The following is a 7,964-nucleotide window of genomic DNA, read 5'->3' on the forward strand; positions in this document are numbered from 1 at the left end:
GTTCTTACTACTCTTAACAAATTATTGGGTAAAACAAACATTTAGATTTTTTTGTCTCCATTTTTATTATTTTATTTAACATTTTGTGCACGTCCCTAAAACTACTGTCCACCCTGTCATCATGGAGTAACTGCCCCTTTAAGAGACCAACTAATGAAATCAGTAACATCAACAGCCTGAATCTGTCTTTCTTCAATGGAGGTTGAAACAGCTGCAGCAGCTACAGTGAGCAGCTACACTTATATTTCCTAATTTTCATGTAATTATGTTGGTAGTTAGGTGGTGTCAACCTTAGCATATCCACCTTGTCAGAGGAAAAGCTGATTAATAGAAAAGGTTTTAGGAAAGTTTAAATATATTTTGAAAACAGCATGGGGTCTCCTTCAGTAACCAATAACTTTGGTAGCTGATGGTCCACCGTGTGCTTCTTAGATACTAAATTAATCCAAAGATGTCCACCCTGTCATTGTCCACCCTGTCGCCAAACCCCACATGACAGGGTGGATTCTGTATTTATAGCTGGGATTTTATTTTATTTTTTTACATATTTTGATGAGATTGTGATAATTTAAGAGTTCTTTGAACTTTTTTTCTCAAATTAGGCTCATACTGTTAAAAAGGGTCATTGGTGAGTTTTGTGTTGTCTTTTTAGAGCAGTGAGTCCAGGTGGAGCAGAGACAGCATGGCAATATTGGGAACATCATGATGCTGCTCCAGACAGAGGAAGAGATGAAGACAGAAACATGGAGGAGGAGGAGGAGGAGGAGGAGGAGAAGAAGGAGAAGGAGAAGGAGAAGGAGGAGAAGGAGAAGGAGAAGAAGGAGGAGAAGGAGAAGGAGAAGAAGAAGAAGAAGAAGGAGGGTCTCCCTGAGCTCAGTGAGACAGAGAAGGGGGGGAAATGGGAAAAAAAAGAGAGAGAGAGGAGTATCCTGCCGCAGAAGAAATGCATCAGTACAATTGAGATCCATCCATCCATTCACTTCTGCTCATCCTGTTCAGGGTCGCGGGGGGGGGTTGGAGCCTATCCCAGCTGACAGAGGCAGGGTACACCCTGAACAGGTCGCCACTCTGTCACAGGGCCAACACAGAGAGACAAACAACCTTTCACACTCACATTCACACCAATGGCCAATTTAGAGTGCCTAATTAACCTAACCCCAGTAAGTGCATGTCTTTGGACTGTGGGAGGAAACCCACGCAGAGAAATACAAACTCCACACAGAGAGGTCCGGGCCAAAGTGGAATCAAACCCAGACCTTCTAGATGTCATTCTAACTGTGAGGCAGCAGTGCTAACCACCACGCCACCGCGCTGCCCCCTGAAAGATTATGTTAGTCAAATGGCAGCTGGACACAAGCAAACAGTCACACAACTTAAGAAAAACATGCAGGAGAGTTTGTGTGCGATACAATGAAGAACTTAGGAAGTGACTCCCAGAGAAGCAGTTAGTCACACACTTCCTTTTGCCACCTTAGACACGATTATAGATCTTAATTGTGATGCAAAAATCTTATGAATGTTCATATTTTGTAATGTTCACCCTTGTTGAGAAAGCTCTTAATAAATCTACTCATGTCAGCAGTTAACACATTTTTGTCCACCCTGTCATTTTTCAGTTTTTTGAAAATAATCAAGTTATCGTCACAAGTTAGTAAAAGCTTTTCATGTTTTCTTAATAAACTAATCACTGCCAAATAATATTGTTTGAAAAACTGATCAGATCGAGGTTTATAGAGATTTTATTTAAAAAGGAAAACACAGCTATCACAGAGTCTTTGAAGACACGAGCAATTTGCAATTATTTCACTATTTTCAAAATGCTTACTTTACCAAATAAATATTATTATTGAGCAAGGGACAAACTAGCTATCTGTAAATGTGCATTGTATAATCACGTTGGTATGAAAATGTATTTACTTTCATTTGACTTTGTCCATGACAGGGTGGACATATTTTACAATGTGCTCATTCTTTAGCTGCTTGCAGTAAATTCGTAAAAAGTGTGGGAGTTTGACCAACATTCATTTACAACAGCCTAAAGTCAATTTGATACACTGGATATGAAATTAGTTGGGAAATTGAAACTTTTTTTGGGACAAATTACAATGCCCCAAAAGCACTTCATTTAAAATCCAACATGGTGGTGTACAGTGGCAAAACTACAAAAAAATCACGAGTTATCAGAGTTCCAGTTTCAAGTACCTCTCACTCATACATGACCTTTTGTGACCTGAGAACAGTGTGCCAGTTTAGTGCAGCTCAAAGTCTAGGATTTTTCCCATGGTCAGCCTATAACAGCTGTTACATTTTATGGCCTAGACAAATATCATGAAGGTCTCTATTGTATATTATATTATAGATATATTAGTATCTCTATTCTGTGCTCAGTTGACCAGGTTCTCCTTTTTCATTTAGTTTGAAACGAAACAACAAGGGGTCTTACATTTTCTTTACAGAATACTCTAGAACTCCAAATCAGTTTTAAATGGAACCCTATTGAGTTGTATGCTGCAACAGCCCCCAGCCCTGTTCGGAGGGCTTTTGGTACAGCTGCTTCAAATCTCTTCAAAAAGCCAGATGCAATTTTCACCCATATGACTTGTTTTATCTCCCAATGAATATGCAACAGGGCAATTATAGGCAATTATGCTAACAATAGCAACAAAGGCAGCAAACACACACACATTTATTGTGTGTGTTTACAGATCTTCCTGAAGTAACCTCCTTGCAGCAGCATCCAACAGCCCTCACAGCAGCATAAGCTCTGGATTTATTTGGTTAAATGATCAAAGCAAATGGGAAGTGTATGGGGGTAAAGGTTATTGTCTTCCTTTTCCAAAGTTGTCAGTTGCATTTAAGGTTTTAAAGTTTTTGCACTAGTAAACAATGAAAGACTCTGAAATGAGCCCTTATCAAAAGCTTTTTTATTGTCAGCGTTTTTTTAACCAGTACATCAGGACTCTTTAAAATTTCTTTTGCAAATGTGTTCTGGCCAAGATAAGTGGCCTCGCAAGAAGGGCTGGTTTAAGGTCAATGTTAAACACACAACAGGCAAACACATTACATCTCTTTAGTTCAAAATGTAGCTTTTCTCCAAATATTTAGGGTTTCGTTAGGGGTTATCTGATTTTGAAAATATTACTATTTATTAATTTACTGTTAGTCCATTCATATGAATGGGTCAGTGTGTATATACATATATAAACTGACCACAATAAGAATTTCACTATAAGAATACCATTGTTATAGCCATTTAAAATTTGGTTATTGGAGTTCCAAGTTAAGAACAACAACTCCCAATTCAAAGTACAGATATCATCACCACTAAATCTAAAGCCAATTCCTAAGTCATTACTAACAATCACAATGTCAAGTCAACACTATAAATGATCAAGCCGAGATTAAAAAAGTCTCTCCACAAGTCCCAAGTAAAGACCAATACATTCCATGTATAATATCTGGTAAAAACAAGTTACAAGTACAGAACAAGTTAAAAGTCAAGTCTCACAGTTGTCCCATGAATTACTAAGACAAGATGAACTAGTCTAAGATCAAGCTCCAAGTAAAGAGCAGTAATTCCCAGGTCAACATTCCAAGTCAAAATCAAAGAGTCCCAGGAAAAGGCCGTCAAGTCTGAAAGCAAATCCAAAATTCAACACCCACTAAGACTAAAGGCCGTTTGCAAGTCTGAAGTCCCGGCCCAAGTCATGACCAGTAAGTCAGTTTATGTTTCAAGAATGAATCCCCAAATCACCAACTAATCCAAATTCAAATCTCAAGTTAAAAACCATTAATAATAGTTAAACCCACCAACTCTCAATTGAAGCCGAGGGAAAAATCATGACCAATAAGTACCAGTTCAATGCCAACATATCTCCAAAAAAAGAATTCAAGTCCCAAAGCTCCTACCAAAGTACTAAACCATCAAGTCACTGTGCACCCTTCAACACATTTAATTCCATGTAACAATTTTAAATGCAGTTAACAGTTGGTAATTTAATATAAACACCAAAGGAATACATGATTTACTAAAGTTTAAATCAAACTGACACAATGATTTGAGGTCTAAATGTAGTAATCTGACGTTTAATCTATTTATCTATATGTAACATCATTAGATGCTCTGAGATAGACTCAAAATGTATCTGCTGTCAGAAAAACTACAAATACAACTAAGTTGTTTCACTGTCCATGTTTTTATGACCTTTATTTTAAATATTAAATGTTGTCAGAGAATTTAAGTCATCCCAAGTCAAAAGCTTAATTTTAAGCTAGTTAGCTTCCCAGTACAAGCTAGCTGGGTCTGTTGGCTGCTAAGAAGTTCCAGAGTTGCAAAGTTGCTTTAGTGAAGGGCATCTGAGAAGCAATAAAGACAGCAAATCTATTTTTTTTTTCTATGCTGAAGTTCTTTCTGTCTAACATTCACACACCAGTGAATATATCGGAGAGCAACTCGGGGTTCAGTATCTTGCTCAAGGATAATTTAGCATGCAGACTGAAACAGGGATCAAACCACTAACCTTCTGATTAATAGGTGACCTGCTCTACTTCCTGAGCTACAGCCGCCCCAAGCATTCAACCTGTTACAGACATGGCTACCTCTTTGCACCAACCTTTTCATAGCTCTCAGCTTCAACATGTTTCCGCTGGCGGAGCTGCTTGGCAACTGACTTTGGCAGCATCTGGTGCAGCAGATCTTCAGCCAGCTGTCTCTGGTGCTTAAGGTCTTCGGTTTTCTCCTTCAGACTGTGGGCATAGTTCTGTATCCACTCTGTCATCTGCTTGAAAGAGAACATCACAACAGGGTAGATGAGGCATGCCATGGCCAGCAGGCATATCCTCATACTGAGGCCCGAAGAGATGGATCGAGAAGCCACCCTGAGAGCCAACACTGCACGATCAAATAAGCACTGCTGAGTGTTTGTCAGAGCTTGAATTCCAGTGTGAGACCCAGACAGAAGATCTGTAGATCCAGACATCTGCCACTGACTTGTGTCAAAAATATAGGACTGTTGAACATCCAGGCTTGAGTTTAACTTGAGGTCTATGTTCTCTAACCAGCAGTCATTCAGTTTCTCTGTCAAAATCCTGGCAAAGCTGAGGTATCTCAGAATGTATGTCCATCTAAACTGGAAGCCAGTCGGAGTTTGCGTGCGGCCAAAGTCCCTCAACTGGTGGTTGAGATCAATAAAAGTTACTAAAAGTTTTGCAGACAGTACATCTCTCCAATTAGAATTCTGTTTGGCTTTTACTAAAGTATCTTCTACTGTACCCCAAATGTTAAGAAGGCTTTCAATGGCCAGTGAGAAAGCAAAAGTGCCATTTTCACTGGTAATGTTTGTATCCAGTGAAGCATTCAAAAATCCTTCAATGCTTCTCCTCATCTCCTTGCAAAATCTAGGCAACTCAGTACTGCAAGGAAGCCCAGTGTCATGACTTTGACCCACCAGTTCATCACAATGATTGTCAAACATGAGAAAAACAATCTGAGAAAAACTTGCCTCAGCTGTCTCATTGCCCACATCTTTGGAAAATAAATGCCTCATCTTTTGAAGTTTACCAACAAGCTGCAGGAGAGCTACAGTCCTGCATGAAGTCAGCTCATCATAAGCTGCTTCTGTGGTGTACAGCAAGTCAAAGTTGGAGTTGATGTCAATGAATACGGAGCCAAGCAGGGCCAGGAAAGAGAGGATGCAGGCTGTCAGAATCCGACGAACAGTTCGACTGCTGCCTGAATGGGAAAATATGGAACACCTGCAAAAGAGGAACACAATCACACAAGTTCAGTATTTTTCAAACAAACTACCTAATGCTAAAATGCTCCAAATTATTTTTGGGCATTGTTTTAATTTATGGACAGAGACTGGAAATGCAGGGGAGAGAGTAGGGAGATTTCTAGATTCTGTATTTTCAAGTCTCGGCATTCCTGTTTTGAGGCCACTTTGCTGTTTTTTTCTGTTCCAGAAATGACCGTATTTAGACCACAGACCGGCACGGTCAGTCATTATCTGGGCTTGGATAGCAAGCAATTGATCCTACTATATGCTGCTGTTGACTAAATTCTTTATTATTATTATTCTTCAAGGGCTATCTCCTCCCACACCGTATGTCATAGAGACATTGTTCTTGCACCAAATGACTGCTTTTGTCAGGTATATGTTTTATGGGTTTTGAATTATTTAAAAAGATTTTGAAAAAAAATCCTAAGAATCCCTCCCTAATGGCGAGATGGCGAGAATGGACTAATTAACCAACAAAGTGGGAGAAGCAGAAAAATGTCTCTTTAACCCAAACTGTAGAAAAACTTGCCTTCTTTCTTGAGGTAAACTTTTTGATCTGGAGCCATTCGAGCGCCCAGTACAGCCCAGTATGGTCCCATTATAATCTGATTAAGGATTTTCTGAGAAAAATCACATCGCTCCCGTGACCACGTTTTTAAGACCAGGAACACAAATCTGTCAAATAGCTTCTTCGGTCTCTCATGGTTTTGTTTTTGTTTGTTGTTTTTTAATCATGATGATATAACTTGAGGTTCTGAATTTTTAAATATTTTCAGGAGTCGTGTTGAGTGAAGTTTTGCGCAGATTTCTCTGGCAGTCACAGTGCCATCACCATGGTAACTAACTGCAGCTGCAAGCTGAATCTCCTCTCTGTGATTGGTCAATACTTCTCATGTGTGTTCACATCAAATGCTGGTCTCTCTCCCAGACAAATAGGCCCTCAGCGAAGTGGACTTAGACATGTTTCAGTGTATTTAAAGCTATTTATCTCTGTCTCTCTCTAATCAAGTGAAAAAGACAAGCCACTTTATTAGGTACACTGGGCATCTCCCTTCAGCCACAGACCAGAAGCAACAAACCCATCACAATTTTTTCAGAAACTGAGTTGTCTGTTGTTTTCTGTTGTTTGTTGGTTACTTTTTTGCTGTTGCCTGTGCATATTGTGTTTGGTCTGATGTAGCAGTTTCCCAGTGCAAAACATGGGAAAAGAGAAAACATATTAACTTTATAATGTTACATAGTTTTGACTACAGGGCTCCAGGGTTCAGGTTTTTCCTTTAATATGTCACTCATATATACATGCACTCAACAAGTAAAGATAATAATATCTTTATATTCTTTGTTTAGTGCAAACTAACTAAAGTCAAATAACAAGAAATTTTGGTTTTAAGCTAAATAAGAGGGTCATCATTATGAAGCCAAAATAAGCATAATGTTGAGAACTACAATCTGTAACCAGTCAGCTGAACCTACAGCAAATGTGAGAATGTTATTTATTTAAAATGAATCATAGGTTCCAAATGTATTATGTTCTCACCTTCTCAAATATGAGGAATTTGCTCCTGGTGATTTGGTAGAAAAGTTTTCTAAATACATTTTAAATAAAAATAAATAAATGCAAACAAGTCCCTATGAGTCCCGTTGTATTCTTGTACTGTCTCCTCTCAGTGTGGAGGCTTTATCAAAGAAAACTTCCTGACGCTCGGCCGTGTCTCACCTGCACAGCTGACACTCGCTGGCCGCATCGTGCTGCGCCCTCGGAGCGACCCTGCTCTTCTTTATGAACCTTCTTTTGAGAGAAGCTGAGGACAGCGTCCCAGACGGAAAACACTGCTTTTTCATCAAGTCCAGCGATGACATGCGACTCCCGCTGCAGCTGCTTTTACCTCAGACGGAGGCTCGGAGTCATCGCACACGGAGGACCGCTGATTAAAGTCAGCAGCCGCGTCTCGTCTGTTTCGGTTGTGTACTTAATAATTAATAATCAAAAATACTGGTACTGGTATTAATTCAAATAAATATATTCAGTCCAAAGACGTACATCATGTTAACTGTCTTTTCTAAATGTACCGTGTCTGGCTGGTTGGATCGGGGTGTACTCAGCCTCTCTCCAGGGCAGCGAGGGCACGATTGGAGCCGGCTGTCTCTCCGCTGGGATAGGCTTTTTATTTTGAAAGTGAGCTC

The sequence above is a fragment of the Archocentrus centrarchus genome, chromosome 7, assembly GCF_007364275.1.
Source record: "Archocentrus centrarchus isolate MPI-CPG fArcCen1 chromosome 7, fArcCen1, whole genome shotgun sequence".
Classification (NCBI taxonomy): Eukaryota; Metazoa; Chordata; class Actinopteri; order Cichliformes; family Cichlidae; genus Archocentrus; species Archocentrus centrarchus.